This window comes from Rattus norvegicus, chromosome 4, assembly GCF_036323735.1.
Source record: "Rattus norvegicus strain BN/NHsdMcwi chromosome 4, GRCr8, whole genome shotgun sequence".
Taxonomy (NCBI): Eukaryota; Metazoa; Chordata; class Mammalia; order Rodentia; family Muridae; genus Rattus; species Rattus norvegicus.
Window position 1 is genome coordinate 13,785,784 of NC_086022.1, and position 19,028 is coordinate 13,804,811.

At 41.6% G+C, this 19,028-nt stretch overlaps 1 protein-coding gene and 1 pseudogene across 4 annotated transcripts in view; both read left to right on the forward strand.

Moving 5' to 3' along the window:
• The window catches only part of LOC134486549 (small ribosomal subunit protein uS5-like), a 45,414-nt pseudogene extending 26,389 nt beyond the window's left edge, over positions 1-19,025 (forward strand).
• Positions 1-19,028, forward strand: part of Reln (reelin) — a 426,762-nt gene that overhangs the window by 157,344 nt on the left and 250,390 nt on the right. The window lies entirely within an intron of this gene.

Consider the following 19,028-nt stretch of genomic DNA (forward strand, 5'->3'; position numbering starts at 1 on the left):
AATGTGACTGACTTTTTTCATTCAGTGTATGTTTATAATTCCTCAATATTTTATCATGAAAATTAAGTACTTCATCCCTGTTTGTGGTTAAATAATACTCCATTTTATAGATATACCACATGTTCATAATTCCTCAATATTTTATCATGAAAATTAAGCACTTTATTCCTGTTCATGGCTGAATAATACTCCATTTTATGGATATACCACATTCAATCTAGCTTTCATCTGTTGCTAAACATTTAAGTTGTTTATGCTTTTTGGCAGTTATTCGTGATGCTCCTCAAAATCTTTGTGTATACATTTTTTGTATGAACATATATTTTCAGTTGTTATGGGCATGTGTTTGTATGTTCCTGAGTATATGTATGTATGTAGGGGTGGAGGCCAGAGGTTTATGGTGGGTGCCAGTCTTACTACTGTCTACTTTATATTTTAAGACAGAATCCCTTTCTCAACTTGCCAGCCCCAGGATTCTCCTCTCCACCTCCCCAACCTTCAGATTGTGCCATAGTCAACCTCTTGTGTGAGTGCTAGAGACTTCCTCTCGGGTACTCACGTCTATGCAGCGAGCACTTTATTATGCCTTCACCCCACCCTCAGTTGATCTGTTTTTCTTTAAGTCAATACCCCACTGATTTAATAACTGCAACTTCATGGTCGGTTTTGAAATCAGGAAGTTCACAAATTCTCTGCTTTATCGGGATCATTGTGATTCTCCCAGGCCTTTGCTTTTACATGAGAATTTCAGGATCTGTTTGCCAGTTTGGGGGCTTCTTTGAGATACATTGTGCTTAGCGTGTAGGTCCATCTGGGTATTATTACCAGTGTGTGTCTCACATTGTATGACAAAATGGCTGCCAAACGCAGCGTTAAGAGACCAGGCTTTGTCTTGGCTCACTGTTTGAGGGGACAGTCCTTTGTGTCAGGAACAGGGCCAGCTGCTCACACTGCACCCACAGTGGGGAGGCACAGAGGGAAGGATTATGGACCCAGTTTGCTTTTCTGTCTTCTTGTGTTTGGATTCAGCCCAGGATTCCAGCCCATGAGACTGGCTCCACAGAAAGTACAGGAAAGTAGTGTTCCTTCTGTTATCTTAGATGTTATCGATTGTGCAAGATTAGTTGTCCATTCAGAGTTGTATACAGTTCATCGGTGAAGTGATCTTAGCTTAAGACTTTATTTGTGAAAGTGTTGGTGTTTTGCTGTGTGTATGCTTTTGTATGTAAGTACGCATGTGTGCTCATAGTACATAGGAAGACAGTTATAATTTATTTGTAGAAGCATGTTTCTATGCCAGACAAGTGACTCTTTAATTAACTCTCAGAGAATGCCATACATGCATGTAATGTATTTGATCATGTTTATCTCTCACCCCTCCCCCACCAACTTCTACCAGAAAAACCCACTATCCCCTCCCACAACTTTATAATCACTTTCCCCCCTAAAAGAGGGACACCCTTATAAAAAAGTAACCTTTCTTCCCCAGAATCCATCAATTGGCCATTCTTCCTCAACTAAGGGTGGGGTTTCACTAGCTCTCACCCCTGCCCTTCATGATGCCTACCATGCGGATTGCTCTCCTGCAGTCTTGAGCAGGCAGCCATGGCTGCGAGTTCAGTCATGCAGCTGTGCCATCCTGTGCAGACAACATTGACTTTAACTGTGCGTGTATGGAGAGGCCAGAGGTTGATACTGGGTTTCTTCTTAGCTTCCTTGTTTCCTATCTCAGCTTTTGAGACAGGATCTGTTGAACCCGGAACTCACTGATTAGCTACATCAGCTGATTAGCAGTCCATGGGGTGTGCCTGTCTCTGTCCCCTCAGTGCTGGGTTTGCAGACACATGCCACCATGCCCAGGGTTGGGAGGGAGCTGAAGATGCAAACCTAATTCTTATGTTTGCAGGCATTTTGCCTCTGAAACACTTTCTAAGCCATGATTTTAAAAAAATGTTTAAATTACAAAGTTAATCTCTTTTACTTACAGAACTATTTATAGCTTCAACTTCTTGAATAAATTTAAGTATCATATACCTCTCTAGGGAACATAGTTGTCGGGTTTTCCGCAGTGTGACTGTATGCTGCTCCCCTGTGTGCTTTATTTCCTCACAGTTAGTAACGATGCTCCAATTCCACTGTCCTTGAAAGTCTCCGGCCTTTCTGAGGTACCTAATGGGTTCCCGTTTCCTGCAGAATCAAGGGGTATATTACTTATATTTTTCCTTTTGTTGTTGTTGAACAAGTAATTGCTTCTCTGTCTTCACTCTGGGGTCGTTTTGCTTGGCGTCCTTTCTCTATTACTCCCTGAGAAAATGTGCATGTGAGGTGTTTCATTCCTCACTCTGAGTGGCAGAGGTACTGGGAGCTGTTGAATTAAAGTAATATTTTCTGAAGAGTGCAGGGCCTCTGGGCCACAGAGGTGACACCCAGGGACAGTTCAGCTGACTGCAGCAGGTGTCCTGCTCTCTTCCTGGAAGATTTTGGATCTTTTGTGTGTTATTCTTGGCTTTCAACTTTTTGATAATTTTATAATTTCAGGAGGTGTCTGTCCCGAATCTCCTTCTCCTTTCACCCCCAGGGCTCTGGTTCTTACCCGTTCTTATTCAGTATTTCTTGGAATTGTAGCTCAGTGTCGGTAATAGTTTCCAACCATTCCTTTCATTTTACCCATGCGAACACTTGACTTGAATCTGTTCTCAGGTTGTTGTAATCTCTCCTGACACACTCCTGACAATATGAGTCAACTTGTATTTAACATCTAGAAATAAGCCTAATACTCCCATTTGAAAGTCTCACTGAGCATTTCCATACTGTTTTTATATGGTCAAGTCAGAAAATGTTAGAAAATAGTCTCCAGCCTACTCTCGGCTTTCTTATTATTTGAGTTGCATAGATGCTTTAGAAAAGCAACTTTACGAATACCAAATAATATCATAAAATCACGTAGATCAAATGTTAAAAATAAATTCAGATTTCCACAAAATGTTCATACCCCAAATTAAGCTCCATGTGTGCAGAAGAAGCTACTTTCCCCAGTAGAGTGCATACAAATGTTTGTTTAGCTGAGTTGAGAATGAGAAAGTCTTTTAAGCCCCAAAATCTTATAGCCCTATTAAGAGGAAATTGAAACATTGTGTTACAGGAATTGAAACATTGTGTTACAGGAATTGAAACATTGTATTACATGAAAACAAAACAACTTTCCTTTTTAAATTTTAAAATGATACTTATTGTTATTTGTTTTACACGAGTTTCAGTGTGATATCTGTGGTACCAGCACACTCATACCAGATAGTACCTGTGTAGGTCAGAGGTCAACGTATGGGAGCTGGGAATCTCCATCTAATATGTGGGATCCAGCATTACAGTTGGGTCACCATGCTTTGGGGCACTGGGTCTTTGGGGTCTTACTCCTCCCAAAGCGTTTTCCTAAAAAATAAAAGTATGAGGTCAGCAAAGGTATAAAATTCATTAAAAATATTATCCACCAGTATAGCGTTGGGCTAGTCACCTAAGCGCCTAGGGCATTCCTGTGCGTGTGTCAGGAAAGCATAATGAACACAGACATAGCTACTTGGCAAAGCTGAACAATGTAGCCAGAAACTTGTAAAATGTCCCCACTAATAGCCAGGAGATTGGAAATGCTGTTGTAAAAATATAAAAAAATAATAGAGCCTTTTATCGCCCACTAGGTCTGGCACTGTGGTGCCCCAAGATATCTGCTAGATAACTTGGCAGAAACACATCCCAGCTCTGCGGCAGCCCAGTGTCGCCCGCCGACGCACACTTCCCTACACTCAAACCATCACATGAAAGAACACACAACACAATAACCTTTGACCCAATTGGTAAGATATAATTGCCCACCTAAACATACAAAGCCCAGTACCATCCATCCCTTAAGAACATTAATAACATCCTGTAAATACACAGAGCAGAATCTTAACATCATCTGCCATGGCTTCTTACCCTCTCCCCCCTATCTTTTCCTCCTTTCCATTCCAGTCTCTTCCTCCTCCTTCAAACTTTTCTCCCGCCCATCCTTCCTTCTTGTCTAATGGCAGGCCTCCTTCTATCTTGTACCTGCCTCACCTGTGACATCATTCCACAGTTCACCCTTTTTGTCTAATTAAAAACAAAACAAAACAAAACAAAAAACGTTTCTCTCAAATATAAGCTGAGCAGAACTACTAGCATTTTGTAATTAAAAGCATAAAATATATCTAACACCCAGTTCAACACTATATCAGGTAAACAGAACATTTAGTTATCCATTCCAGCTTAAGAAAAGCTTAAAATCTATATTATATCTTGGCTAGCTTATATACTATCTGATAACTACCCAATAAAATATGTATTTTCAGAGTTAAACATCCTGATAGGCTATGAGACTATAATCAGTCTTCAACCGCATCAGAAATCTGAGAATGACCAAATATCTATACACACAGGAAGCCTAACGTGGCTTCCAGAACTGAGAGGTTGTAGAGACAAAGCTCTATTAGTACAATCCCGTTAGCAACATGTGAGTGCAAGTCTTCAGCCTTCTGGCCCAAAATCAACTGACAGACTGTTGAAATGCAGATTTTGAAGGGCTGATCACCCTGTCTTGGCAGGGCTTATCAGTCAACTATTCTGCATAATTTGTCCTTTTCTGGACAATATTAGCCTGCAGATGAAACAGGCAGTTTTGTCCAGGGGCTGTCTAGCCACAAAGCATTGCCTCACCTGGAGGTAGAGATTTCAAATTCTTCATTAAATCCACCAAAGGGGAACTGTTAGAAGCAGATGTGTCTCAACAAAAGATAAATAGCTTTAAATCTCAAATTTTGTGGATTTCTGATGTTTTGAAAACCATCTATCTATATAAAACAATCTGGATTGTTGTCTTTATATCTTAATATTATCTTGAAAGTACTCTCACAAAGTCAGAGCCATGAATTTGCTATTTGGCCCTTAATTCACATGTGTAATCAACTCAGAAGTTTGTAATGACATCAAAGAAGGACTGGCTCTAAACCTTGTACTTTTAAACTTTTTTGACAAATAAATTCTATACCAAAGCAAAGATATGATTATAGCTTAATTACCAAATGAGATTATGACTATACCACTCAATCTAGCCAATTCCTCCCTGTTAAATTACAATGAATTTTAAATTCCTCATAAAAACTTTAGAATAACCACTTTCAGCCCCCCAAAAGTCCAGTGAATTGGGGCAACGACTCCTCCATAACTTCTTCAAGCTGTACGTGGGCTGTACTTGGGGGTAGGTGGTAGGAAGAATGAAGCAAATGCTGTAGCTGATGTGTCCTGACTGAAAGTCCTTGAGACCAGGAATCCAAGTAGGCACACTCTGTAAAATACAACTTTCAAGACAAAAGTTTAGAATCGAGATATCTTTTTGTTTGATTCTCCTGAATAAATTTTCCAGGCGGTCTACCTCTATCAAATCTGATCAGTATGATTCTGTGAGGTTTCCAGAGCCTAATCACACTTTTTAAAAACACAAAGACAAAATCTTTCTCCCAAAATACTGTGTTCCTTAGTCTGTAACCAGAAAAGCTTGTGTTTTGTACTCTCTCCCAGAGTAACAATATAACCATAAAACTCAAAGTCACACCCATTATGAAGATTAAACAATTTTTAAAAAAGGAAGTAAGCTAAACAATGAGCCTAATAGGCTTTTGTACTCTATGATATCAGGAAATGAACCCAAAATTCCTGTGAAGCCCATGTTAGGAGAATCTGAGCTTCTTGTGGTAAATATCAAAAATAACCACAAACCCTCACTAGCCAACATCAACGAGCCACATGGCCTTTAGTGGGGTAATTCATAAAACAAACTAAATACCTTCTATCAATTCCAATATCAATAAGCAACAGATCAAACCAGGACTTTAGTCCAAAATATACCCATCCATTAAGTTCTCTACCCGGAACCACAGATTTTTATTTAACCTTAATATCCTAAATATATGTCCATCTGTTAAGCTCTCTACCCAGAGCCACAGATTTTTATTTAACCTTAATAACTTGTAAATATCACAATACTCTACTTGGAGTCAGTGACTAATTTTTCCCTATCTAAGTTCTAAACCATGGTTGAAAATCCCCACATAATTCGGGTAATCTCTGTACTCTCCTTAAAACAAACTTAAACACCTTCTATCGATTCTAATACCAAAAAGCAATTTATCAAACCAGGACTTTCGCCCAAAATATATCAATCTGTTAAGCTCTCTACCTGGAGCCACAGAATTTTATTTAACCTTAATAACTTCTACAATATATGTCTGCATTCACTCCGCCTGGTGTTACAGACATTATCACACTCTACTTGGAGTTAGTGACTAGTTTTTCCCTAAGTTCTGAACTGTGGGTGAAAATCCCCACCTGATTCAGGTAATCTCTTTACTCTCTTCTTTCTAAAAACAAACTTAATCACCTTCTAATAATACCTGTCATTAAGAAGCAGCTTGTCTAACTAGGATTTCAACTCAAAATTCCCGTGGAGCCCACATTAAAAGGAATATGAGTATCCTGAAAGTCTTTCTAAACAACTTTCTTTAAAAAGCAGCTTTTAATCTCTAACTCTCTGATATGCCATTACTATCACACAACAGGGGACCTACAGCCTGTTAGCCAAGGCTACTTCCCTGTTTCTTTGTTTAAATTCCCACCCTTGAGATATCACATGACTTAACATGGCACTGGATGACTTAACATCATCTTACTTAGAAAGTAAAAACTTTCTCTCAACTCTTAGGATTAATAGTGGATTCTTGCCCCATGTTGGGTGCCATCTATTATTGTAAAAATATAAAAAAATAATACAGTCTTTTATCCCTTACTAGGTCCAGCACTACGGTGCCCCAAGATATCTCCCAGATATCTTGGCAGAAACACATCCCAACTCTGCGGCAGCCCAGTGTCTCCCGCCGCCACACACTTTCCTACACTCAAACTGTCACATGAAAGAACACACAACACAATAACCTTTGACCCAATTGGTAAGATATAATTGCCCACCTAAACATACAAAGCTCAGTACCATCCATCCCTTAAGAACATTAATAACAACCTGTAAATACACAGAGCAGAATCTTAACATCAACTGCCATGGCTTCTCACCCTCTCCCTCCTGTCTCTTCCTCCTTTCCGTTCCAGTCTCCGCCTCTTCCTTCAAACTTTTCTCCTGCCCATCCTTCCTTCTTGTCCAATGACAGGCTTCTTTCTATCTTGTACCTGCCTCACCTGTGACATCATCCCACATGGAAACCAAGTAACACACCACCACTTGACTCAAAAATGGTGGACTGGAAATGATCACTCCCTAAAGAAGTGGTGGGAGGTGAGTGCTCTCTCACATACTGATAGAGAGAAGGGCTGGAGCAGGGCTAAACAAGGAAGAGTGCCCGCTGCTCTTCCAGAGGACCCAAGTTTGGATCCCAGCAGCCATGCCTGGCAGCACAACTGCTTATAACCCAGCCCCAGAGAATCCAATGCCCTCTTTGGGTTTCATGGTCATCCTAACACACACTCACAGATACACATACATGCACCCAAATGAAAGTGATCTGTTTTTTGTTACTGAGAGAGAATAGCATTTTTTTTCCTGATAAACTGTCATGAACTATGAATCACAGCATAGTTGTCTTGGGCTCCTCTGACAAAATCCAAGGTTGATGTCTTAGTTAAGATTTTATTGCTGTGAAGAGACACCATGACCAAGGAAAATCTCTTATAAAGGACAACATTTAATTGGGAATGGCTATCAGGTTCAGAGGTTCAGTCCATTATCATCATGGCAGGAAGCATGGCAGTGTATAGGAAGGCATGGTGATGTAGGAGCCAAGAGTTCTACATCCTGATCTGAAGACAGCCAGGAGCAGGCTGACGCACTGGTCAGAGTCTGACCGTAGGGCCTCAAATTCCATCCCCACAATAACATACTTCCTCCAACAAGGGCATACCTACTCAAACAAGGCCACATATCCTAGTAGTGCCACTTCCCATGGGCCAAGCATATTTGAACCACCACAGTTGGGTAGCACGTGTGGAGGTTTGGGTCCTAGAAGGGCTTCTTGTAATAGATGCTTCTCCCCTTATGCATCCATGATGTCTTGTGCAGCATAGAACTTTGGAATGTCTTCTTTATAACTGTTTCAATAATATTAACATTTTATAATTGATCATATTTGGGTTATAAAGTGATTATATAGCCCATACATACCATATAGAATAATTAAACAATTCAGTTAAGATACTTATCATCTAAATACTTGTACTTCTCTGTGGTAAGCATCTTTGAAATCTCTTCTCTTGACAGTTCTGTGAGGACGATTTGCTCAGCCACTGTGCTATGCAGTAGGTTTTCATTTTTAAACCTCACTCCCTTTCCTGACTTTCTGGTACCCGTTAATGGCCATCATCCATTGCGTTCATTCTGACTTGCTCTCTGTGCTGATGTGTTGTTTTTACAAACGCAATTGCAGAAGCTGTTTTGTTTGGCTGTCTGTGCTTGGTTCAATTCACTTCACATAAAGTTCTCCAATTCTACTCCTCTTATCACAAATGACAAGGGATCTTTCTATAAGGTTGAGTTGCATCCCATTTTGTGTATGTGTGTAACACATTTTCTTTATGCAGTTGCCAATTTAAGAATACTTTCTTTTTGTTTTTTTATTAGGGCCCATTATAAAGTCTGTGAACATTGGAGGGAGGCATCTTTTTAACAGATTTCAGGTTTTATGAATTAAAACCCAGAAGTGGTATATCTGCATACATATACATATATTCATACATACATACATAATATATACACACACTATACACACACACACACACACACACACACACACACACACACACACACACACACACTACATAATGAATTTGGGATCATGAGATAGTCATTGAAGAAAGCTACAGGCATAGAGTAGACCCACCCGGAAAGAGGCTCTGTGTGCTGCTGGTAGCAGACCCCAAAGAGCAAAGCCATGTAACTACATTGGACTCCAAATGAGGCCATCACAGGTCCCAGGTGCAGACCTTTCATTGTAGGATTTTGTGCTTTCCCTGCTAGCCACAGACTTGCTCTGCCTTTGTTTTTATGCTCCCATTCCTTCATTGTGAAATGAGAATATTTATCCTATGATTTTATAGAGTCTCACAGTTAAAGAGATAGATTGTCTTGAGTCTCAGAATTGCTTTAGACCTTTTAATATCGCCCAGGCTGCTACTGGCCACAGGGACTTTCCAGACGGTCTAATGCAATTTGCATTATGAGTTGAAAATGAGGCCTTAGGGAAAGGAGAGTGATGTTGTGACTTAAAGGGATGTGTTTGGATGTCAGGTTGGGTTGTAATGTTTTAACCTAATTGTTAGCTTGACCAGATTTGGAATCACCATGGGCACACGCTGTGATTTAAAGGGATGTATTTGGGTGTCAGGTTGTGCTGTGGTGTTTCAGGTTGGGCTGTGGTGTTTCAGGTTGGGCTGTGATGTGTCAGGTTGGGCTGTAGTGTTTCAGGTTGGGCTGTGGTGTTTCAGGTTGGGCTGTGATGTGATGTGTCAGGTTGGGCTGTGATGTGTCAGGTTGGGCTGTGATGTGTCAGGTTGGGCTGTGATGTGTCAGGTTGGGCTGTGATATCGCAGGTTGGGCTGTGATGTGTCAGGTTGGGCTGTGATGTGTCATGTTGGGCTGTGATATTTCGGGTGGGGCTGAAATGTTTCAGGTGGAACTGTAATGTCTCATCCTCATTGTTAACTTGACTGGATTTGGAATCACCATGGAGACACATATCTTGACGTGTGGGCAATATTTCCAAAATGTTTAGCTGATGAGGGAAAACCCTTATACTATGGCAGGATTCCTGTCCAAGGTTTACCATTCTAATTTCTGATGACAATCAAGACTAGAATTTGCATTCTAACTGCCATTGGCTTTGGCTTTAAAACACTTCCACAACATTTCTACTTCTACTCTTGATTCATAAAATAGATTTGCTATGTTTAGGGAGGTTTTGTTTTTATTTTTCACTCTCCTTCAATATAGTACCAGAATTTTCTGAAATAACCAATAAGAATATCATTCCTCCTCATCCTCATCCTCCTCCTTTTTCTCCTCCTTCCTCCTTCTCCCTCCTTCTTCCTTCTTCTTCTCTCCTTCTTCCGTTCTTCCCTTCCTCCTTCCTCCTTCCTCCTTCCTCCTTCTTCCTTTTTCCTCCTTCTTCGGGAAAACACCAAATGGGGGATGATGCCAGTGCAGCCTGAGGGCCCAGAGGACCCAGAGGTCCAGGATTAGGAGGCCTCAGTGGCTTCTGTGGAGGATTTGGCAGTGGTCTTTGGGGCCATGGGGCTCGTGGAGGAAAAGCTGAAGACAAGGAGTGGATCCGGTCACCAAGCTGGGCCGCCTGGTTAAGGACATGAAGATCAAGTCCTTGGAGGAGATCTACCTGTTCTCCCTGCCCATTAAGGAGTTTGAGATTATTGACTTTCTCCTGGGTGTATCTCTAAAGGATGAGGTTCTGAAAACCATGCCAGTGCAGAAGCAGACTCGGGCTGGCCAGTGGACCAGGTTCAAGGCTTTTGTCGCTATTGGGGACTACAATGGCCACATTGATCTTGGTGTTAAGTGCTCCAAGGAGGTAGCCACTGCCATCTGAGGGGCCATCATCCTGGCCAAGCTTTTGATCATCCCAGTGCAGAGAGGATACTGGGGGAACAAGATTGGCAAGCCCCACACTGTGCCATGCAAGGTGACAGGCCGCTGTGGCTCTGTGCTTATGCGCTTCATCCCCACCCCCAGAGGCACTGGCATTGTCTCTGCTCCTGTGCCCAAGAAGCTACTGATGATGGCTGGTATAGATGACTGCTACACTTCAGCCAGGGGCTGCACTGCCACCCTGGGCAACTTTGCCAAGGCCACCTTTAATACTATCTCCAAGACCTACAGCTACCTGACCCCTGACCTCTGGAAAGAGACTGCGTTCACTAAGTCTCCTTATCAGGAGTTCACTGACCATCTTATGAAAACCCATACCAGAGTCTCTGTTCAGAGGACCCAGGCTCCAGCTGTGGCTACCACATAAGGGTTTTTATACAAGAAAAATAAATGAATTAAGTCTGAAGGAGAAAAGAATATCATTACCATAATTCCCTATGTTTTTTACTGAAATTTTCACAGAGTCAGTGCACTCTGAAAAATAAGTATCTGTTTTTCAGTCCTGTATCACAAAGCAAATGCTTGGGTAAGGTCAGTATAAACTTTGGTCCCTGGCATATGCTCCTATCTTCTCATTATAAATCTGCTATTTAAACCTTAGAAATTATCCAGCATGAGCTCAAGATGTAGCTCAGTTGGTAATGTGCTTGTCTAGCAGATACAGGCAGGAGGACCAGAAGTTCAAGACCATCCTCAGCATGAATGAGCTTGAGTCCAGGATGGGATACACCAGATTCTGACAGGTTACCTTATAGGTTATAGGTTAAAAAACGGGGGTGGGGGGGAGGACTGACGAAAGCTAACTGGTACTTTTTCTCTTTATTATATTTGGACTTGAAAACTCAATACTTTGTGTGACCATTTCAATACAAGATCATTTTTGTGTACTTAAATTATTATTGATTTAATTGTTAAGATGTCTATATTTAGTATGTACTTAAATGTGTCTTGCTATAAAATAATTCTTTGACTTAAAAGCAGGTCATGTAGCGGTCACTAGGGCCAGACCCGACATTGGGATTACTGGGTGATATTGATCATGCTAAGATTTGTTGTTTTCCAGGATAGAAAACACTGACCTGTTTGATCGATAGAAACAATTCTATGGCTTAGCAATAACAGAACTATGAAAACTTGAAAAAAATTACAAGATGTACACAATGTATGCCCTAAACCCTAGCACTGAAGGAGGAGGGTATATGTTCTTATAGGATCTTATAGGGTGAAAAAAGGAGACTCACAAAACTAAGTAATAGGGCCTTGAGTCTGAGACTAGCCTGGGCTACATAACAAGACAGTGATTTTCTTTTTTTAAAGAACAAGACAAGACAATGGAGACAAATAAATATCCCCCCAAAAGTCGCAAATAGAATAAAAATATTTTCTCTCTGAAGTTTGCATTAGTCATGTTTATGTGTTGGGAAACATTTTTCTTGTTTATTTAGCATAAAGAAGGAAATAGAGAGGTGGCTTGGTGGTTAAGCAAGAGTACTTACTCCCCTGGCAGAGGACCTGAGTACTTCACTGAAGTTTCCTCACACACAGCAGGTGCCTCACGGACACCCAGAACTCCAGTTCCAGGAAGTCTGGCACCATTGTCCTGCGTGGACACCTGTACCTTTGTGGTACACAAAACCACATGCAGGCACACATGAGCACACATCAATAAAAGACTACATCGATCTTTTGAGGAGTCACCATAAATCGGTACCCTTGGATTAGAAAGCGCGGTCATTTGAAGGTGGCGTGGACGCAATTTTGCTCTTGCTTTGAAATATTTTATCAAATTCAGATGACTTCCATTCGTTGTATGTTCTGAACTGCAGCCTGGTGGTGGTTTATCATACTGAAATTATGTGAGGTTGACTTCATATTGCTGGTTAATGAATATTCTTTCCAGCTGTGAAATAGGACAAGTCAGACCTCAGGGGGAAACAGAAGTAACCATCGTCACCCTCCATTTTAAGATGAGGCAGCTGCTCTTTTTCTTCATATCAATGTGACCAAGTTGATGCATTTCATATATGAAAACTCTCTTGCAAATCTTAGGAGTCTGTGATAATCCTGTTAAACGTCTTCTGCATTCCTTCTTTGGTAATTATGGGATGTCAGTGGAAATTCACATAGAAAGCAAATTTTGGACTGAAAGTGTGGTTTTGGCTCCCTTTTGTTTTCAGGTCACCATTGTTGACTTCTTGGGGGAAAGGGTTAAATTCGTGATTTCCCCTGTTCCAGAAACTCGAAACTCTGTTTGAAAAGACTTACGGGATGAATATTACTATCTTTAAGTGACAGTAGTTATCTCAAGTTACTTCTTTCTTTGCACAAGGAGTACAAAGCTAGAATGCTTAAAGAACTTGTCCCTGGTCTGGTAGCACATGCTTGACAGCTCGTGGTATTTCAAGCTGGTCCTACTCAGTGCAAAGACAGACCAGAACAAAGTGCATACACTTCATGCTCAAGTGCCTTGGGCAGCAGCTAGCCCCATTCAGTTAAGATGAGGATATCTCATGCTCGTTCCCAAACAACTGCACGAGCTATTTTAAAACTCGCGTGTGCCGATTATAGTGAGCTGCTTCATTCCGAAGATCTATAGAGTTTGTCAAATGATAAAACTGAGCAGCCAAACATAATTTTTAAGTGACTTATTTAATAGAGACTCTCGTTGGCAGGCTTGCTTTAGGATTTATGTGTCTTTTTGAGAATGTAAGTACTCATTAGAAACATTTTAAGAAAATTGGTCTATACTCCAGAACCCTGAACAATAAAGATATTTTCTGATCTCCTCTGAAAAAAAATTACTGCTAATTATACAAAATTGAGCGCGGATAGTACCAACATAGCTATTAGCACCACAGATTTGATGAGCTTTCCTCCAAAAGAAACTATAAAGTTATATAAAATAACGATTATGATCGTGAATAGGGCCTGTTATTGCATGCCATGGGTGTCTACTCTCAAAATATACTGTGGATTAAAAATGAGAGGACCTGACTCTCAGAGTCTTTTAAGTCTTTTTAACATTTCTTGTGTATGTGTATGTGCACATCTATATAATACATACATTTCCATGGCCGACTCTAAATAAGCCCACCTCAAACAATTTTATACATCTAAATATGTTCAAAGTAGGCCTGATGCTACTGTTGCTAGTGTCAGGCGGAGAGTGGAGCGGGCATCTTCTGGGATGAAATAGTGGAACCCAGGAGCCTGCTTCCTGCCTCCTGGGTGTCTGCAGAGCTTGGAGCTGCCACAATAGGGTGAGACATTTCCATGACAACACGCCATGCGGGTGTCCCAAAGGTTTATAGAGAGTGGCACCATGATGGTCGTATGTCTGTCTGCACATGTGCTGTGGCTGAGGACGGAGAGCTGGAAAGTGTTAATATCAGTGTGGGTTTGTTTGTTGTTTTTGAGGCAAGTTCTCACTGTGTAGCGCAGGTTGGCCTACAACAAACTGTGTAGCTTAGGATTGCCTCAGTCTTGTAGTATCCACATGCTTTGGCCCTCTGAATGCTAGGATTATACGTGTATGACGCCATGCGTCTTCTCATTGCTAGCTTTGTGGCCAAGACTCTAACTCGAACCGGTAAATAACCTGGCTTATCCAGAAGATTAAATTAAAAGTCCTGAAAGATTGGGGTCAAGTTCAAGCCACAGCAGATGTGACTTTAAAGGGTGGACCCTGAAAGGAGGCTTCACCTCAGCAAGACACCGGAGCTACTGTAACCTACTGTCATTGGAGTCAGGTTCGTGACCGTGTAACATGGTGCTCAGAAGAAGGATTCAACACTCAGAAAGCCTGGGCTTGAGTTCTGACACCATCTCTAGTTTTGTGACACTTGTAAACCATGAGAAGTTCCATGATTCAGGAAAATGAGAAGAATTTTCCGTTCCTTACCGGAGTGTTGTCAGGACAGAGTTGATTCCTGTAGACCCTACTTAGCAGGCGGCAAATTTTATATACCAGCTAAATCACTGATCCTGTGACCCTTGCTCCCTAGAGTAGAGAACACAGGATAATGGCTTGGAGTGCAGTGACCTCCTCCAGGCAGGTTTGAATTACTGAGTCATTTCTGTGAATGACATTAACAAATGAATGAGAACACTGTCAGCCCAGGTGCTCTCTTTGGATGGACCACTCTGCTGCTTCTCCCACTCTGCTGCTTCTCCCACTCTGCTGCTTCTCCTGTGGCCCCAGGGAGACTCCTACTGAGTTCTGACAGGTCCTGAAAACCACAAGCCTCAAGTGCAGCCCTGTCTGCCTTTGGCAGACTGTATGAGCTGCATTAGGCCCTGGGGTTCCTTATTGATATACTATTGAGGGCTAATAGCACTGTGGCCTTCAAAATAGGAAGATGTAAGGACCAGGTGGAATGAAGGCTAAATCTTCAAAAACCAGAGGTCAAGTTCTCTATCCCAGAATTCCACATGCATTTGACAAATGCTAATCAGGTTTTGGTTTCTTTTGGGGTAAATGCCCAGGAGAGGTGTCTTATGACCCAGCTGGGTCATATGACAGGTCTGTTTTCAGTTTTCTGAGAAACATCCACACCAACTATCATGGAAGCTGAACATCCTACAGTGTCTACAATGTCCCCAGCAGTTAGCACATTGTTCTTGTTGATGGCCATCCTGGACTGGGGTAAGGTGGAATCACAATGTTGTTTCCACTAGCACTTCTCTGGCTAGTGGTACTGAATGGGTTTTTGTATTTCTTGGCTATTCGTACTTTTAAAAACCTTGGGGCTGGAGAGATGGCTCAGTGGTTAAGGGCACCGACTGCTCTTCCAGAGGTCCTGAGTTCAAATCCCAGCAACCACATGGTGGCTCACAACCATCTGTAATGGGATCTGATGCCCTCTTCTGGTGCGTCTGAGGACAGCTACAGTGTACTCATATATATAATAAATAAATAAAATATTTAAAAAAAAAAACCATCCAAGGGACCTATCATGATTGCCCTCCAAAGACTAAACAAGCAGCTGAAAGAGTCAGATGCAGATATTTACACCCAACCAATGGACAGAAGCTGCTGACCCCTGTGGCTGAATTAGGGAAAAGCTAGAAGAAGCTGAGGAGGAGGGCAACCCTGTAGGAGGACCAGCAATCTCAATTAACCTGGACCCCCAAGATCTCTGATTCTAAACCACCAACCAGGCAGCATGCACCAGCTGAGATGAGATCTCCAACACATGTACAGCAGAGGACTCCCAGGTCTGGGTTCAGTCAGAGAAAATCACCTAACCCTCAAGAGACTGGAGGCCCCAGGAAGTTTAGAGGTCTGGTGGTGTGGGTGGGGTCGGGACATCCTTGTGGAGATGGGACAGGGGTGAGGCAGGGATGAGTTATGGGATGTGGAACAGTAGGGGGTGGACGGAGGTGGGGGGGCGGAACTTGCCTCAAAAACAATAAATGAATGAATAAATAAATAATTTTTAAAAACCATCTGTCCATTTTATTATCTCATTTGTTATGTGAGTTACTTAGATTTCTTTTGGTGCTTGTGTGTGTGTGTATGTATGTATGCGTATGAATGTGTGTGTCTGTGATGTATGCTGTGTGATATGTAAACATGTGTGTTTGTATGTCTCTGTAACTTCATGTATTGGTGTGGGTATAGTGTGTGTGTATGTGTGTGTGTGTTTGTGTGTGTGTGTGGTATGTGATGTGTATGCGTATGTGTGAATGAGTGTGTATGTGTGTATAGGGGTAGTGTGGTGTGTGTGTCAAGGTGTTTGCATCTGTGTTGTATATGAGGTGTATATATGCTGTGTATGTGCATGTCTGTGGGTGTAACTCTGTCTGTGTCTCTGTGTGTTCTCTGTATGACAGAGTTACTTGCACATTCCTAGAAGTTAAACTATGAAACCAGCCTAGGTGTCCATCCATAGTAGAATGGAGAAAGAAAATACATTATAGACATGATGGAATTCTTCCCACAGATCAAGAAAAGTGATGTTATGATGTTTGCTGAGAAGACAGTCATGGAAGACAGTCAGTCATGCTAAAATGAATGAAGTCAGTCCCTGACAGTAACAAACAATTCAGCCTCCTTCTTAATTCTGGGACCTAGATCGTGGAAAAATAAAACCATGTGTGTACAGAAGCAAGACTGTCAGTGGGACAGTGGAAAGCAGCGGAGGTGGGAGGGTGAGAAAGAGGGAAGGTAGAGGGTCCAAGGCTATTCCTAAAGCACCTGATGTACTTGGAAATGGCCTTTCTAACTGCATTTCATAAGCTTTGAAAAGACAGATTATAGGTTTTAAAAAAACTAAAAATTAGTAACTTTGCTTTAACGATGAGCTCGAAGGTCCGTTCGATGAGCTGCAGTTACTCTGTATGTGTTGGGATGTCTATGAGGCTGTTCACTGAACCAAAGATACAGAGGTAAATCTATGGATAAAGGCACTGAATCCCAGGCCTGAGGCCACGGAATAGCAGGAAGAACGGCATGAAGTCACACAGCGCTGTGCAGCGTGAGGCTTTTTCACACTTGAGACAGAGCTAAGGGGAGGTGGGGGTCTCTGCTGCAGGCCTCTCACCTCAGCTCTGTGAGGCAGCCTGTTGGTGGCGAGCACGTGTGGCCTCGTGCTAACTCTGTGGACGAGAAGAAGCACAACTCTAATTGGGAGTGTTACCTGCCTGCTTGCAACCGTTCTTAAGTGCTACAAGCTGTAGCAGTTCTCTTGTTAGCTAGTGATTCCTGAAAATATCCTTTCAAATCACATGTTTACAATTGTGATGCTGTGTCACTGTGAGAAGTAGATGGGGAATCGATCTCCGAAGCACTTAGTTCAATTGATTTAAAGAATGCGTGAGGGAAATCAAGTCACCACTTTCTCTCTGGACAGAAAATCTGTACTGATTAACTTGGATTAGCCAAACGTTTCAGGCCTCATTTTCAGCTTTATAAAAGTGAAAAAAAAACATGCATGTTTACAAACACGTGCACACAAATACCCACAGAAAGACTGTACTATTTCCTTATATGGCATTTTGATAATGATTAATATATATAACAAGAACTCGACATCCCTTGCAAGTTTCACGTATGTTGTGAGCTGAAGACTACCCGTGAGTTACCTCATCCATTCTTTCTGCCCTCTACATTCATTATGTGTATGTGTGGTAGTTAACGTATGCTTTTCTTAGTGGCACTGTTGTAGGATGTTAGCATGGAGCCATATCGCCTATTAACACTTCAGCATGGAAGGCTCCTTCATTATTTCCAGAGAGTTGAAACTTGATTAGTGACGCGGGGGCTCAGGAACAATTCCGCGGAGAACAGAAATCAGAAAAGCCCACAGCGTGAAGTAAGAAGTAAGAAGGTTCATCCACATGGAGCCAAAATGGGGGTTGTCAGGAGCCAGGAGGTCCTATTGAATCCTGCAAAGATAGAGATATTGACCAAAGGTTGTCCTGCCGAGGGGTAATGAGGACAGCAAGGCCTGTCCGCTCAGGAGTTAGCCCAGTGTGTTGTCTATAATCCGTCTCCAGCAGATGTCGGCAGAATCAAGTTATTTTTGTCCTAGCGTGATTTGGGCAAGAGTAAAGATTTAGTGTTAATACAGTTTTTAGACAGTAAACGTATTTTTATATGACTTATTTTCTAAAAACTACGTTTCTCAAGAAAACATGATTTTCTGCCCTCATTTCACTTAGAAAATACATTTCACCTCAAAATAATTCTTTTGAAGGGAAATCAGTTCACATATAGAGAAGAAATCATTCTTCCTTTAATAAGACATTTCCAATTACATCTGTTGAATGACAGATCTGCTGTGAGAAGCAGGGTATTCAGTGTTTCATATGCACAGCTCTGATTAGAAGGGAAAGATGCATATCTCCTGCAAATGGTGAATTACACCCACTAGGTGGAGGGGGTGTACATTTTATTCTGACAGATTTTTTTTTTAATTATAAAAGCTCTGACAAGCCCATGTTTGGGGAAAATATTCTCTTAAAAATATTTTATAGCATCTTATGGTGACCATTATTTCAAAAACACAAAAGGACTTTAGGAGGATCTACTCCCTTACGGATGAGATACTCTACAAAACATTTCACGCCGGCGTCTAGAGAACTTGATTAGCACCCTTGCCGCATTTCCATCCAGGCTCTGCTCACGCCCGATGTTCCAGAATAAAATATTACAATGTCTTTATAAAGCAAGACCTGAAGGTAGCAGTTGGCCCAGGGGACTTTAAGCATTTGTTCTGGATTTTAAGTTATCTTTAAAAAACACTTTAATACCAACTATATCACAGTAATTAAATTAACCTTTTCCTGTTCAATT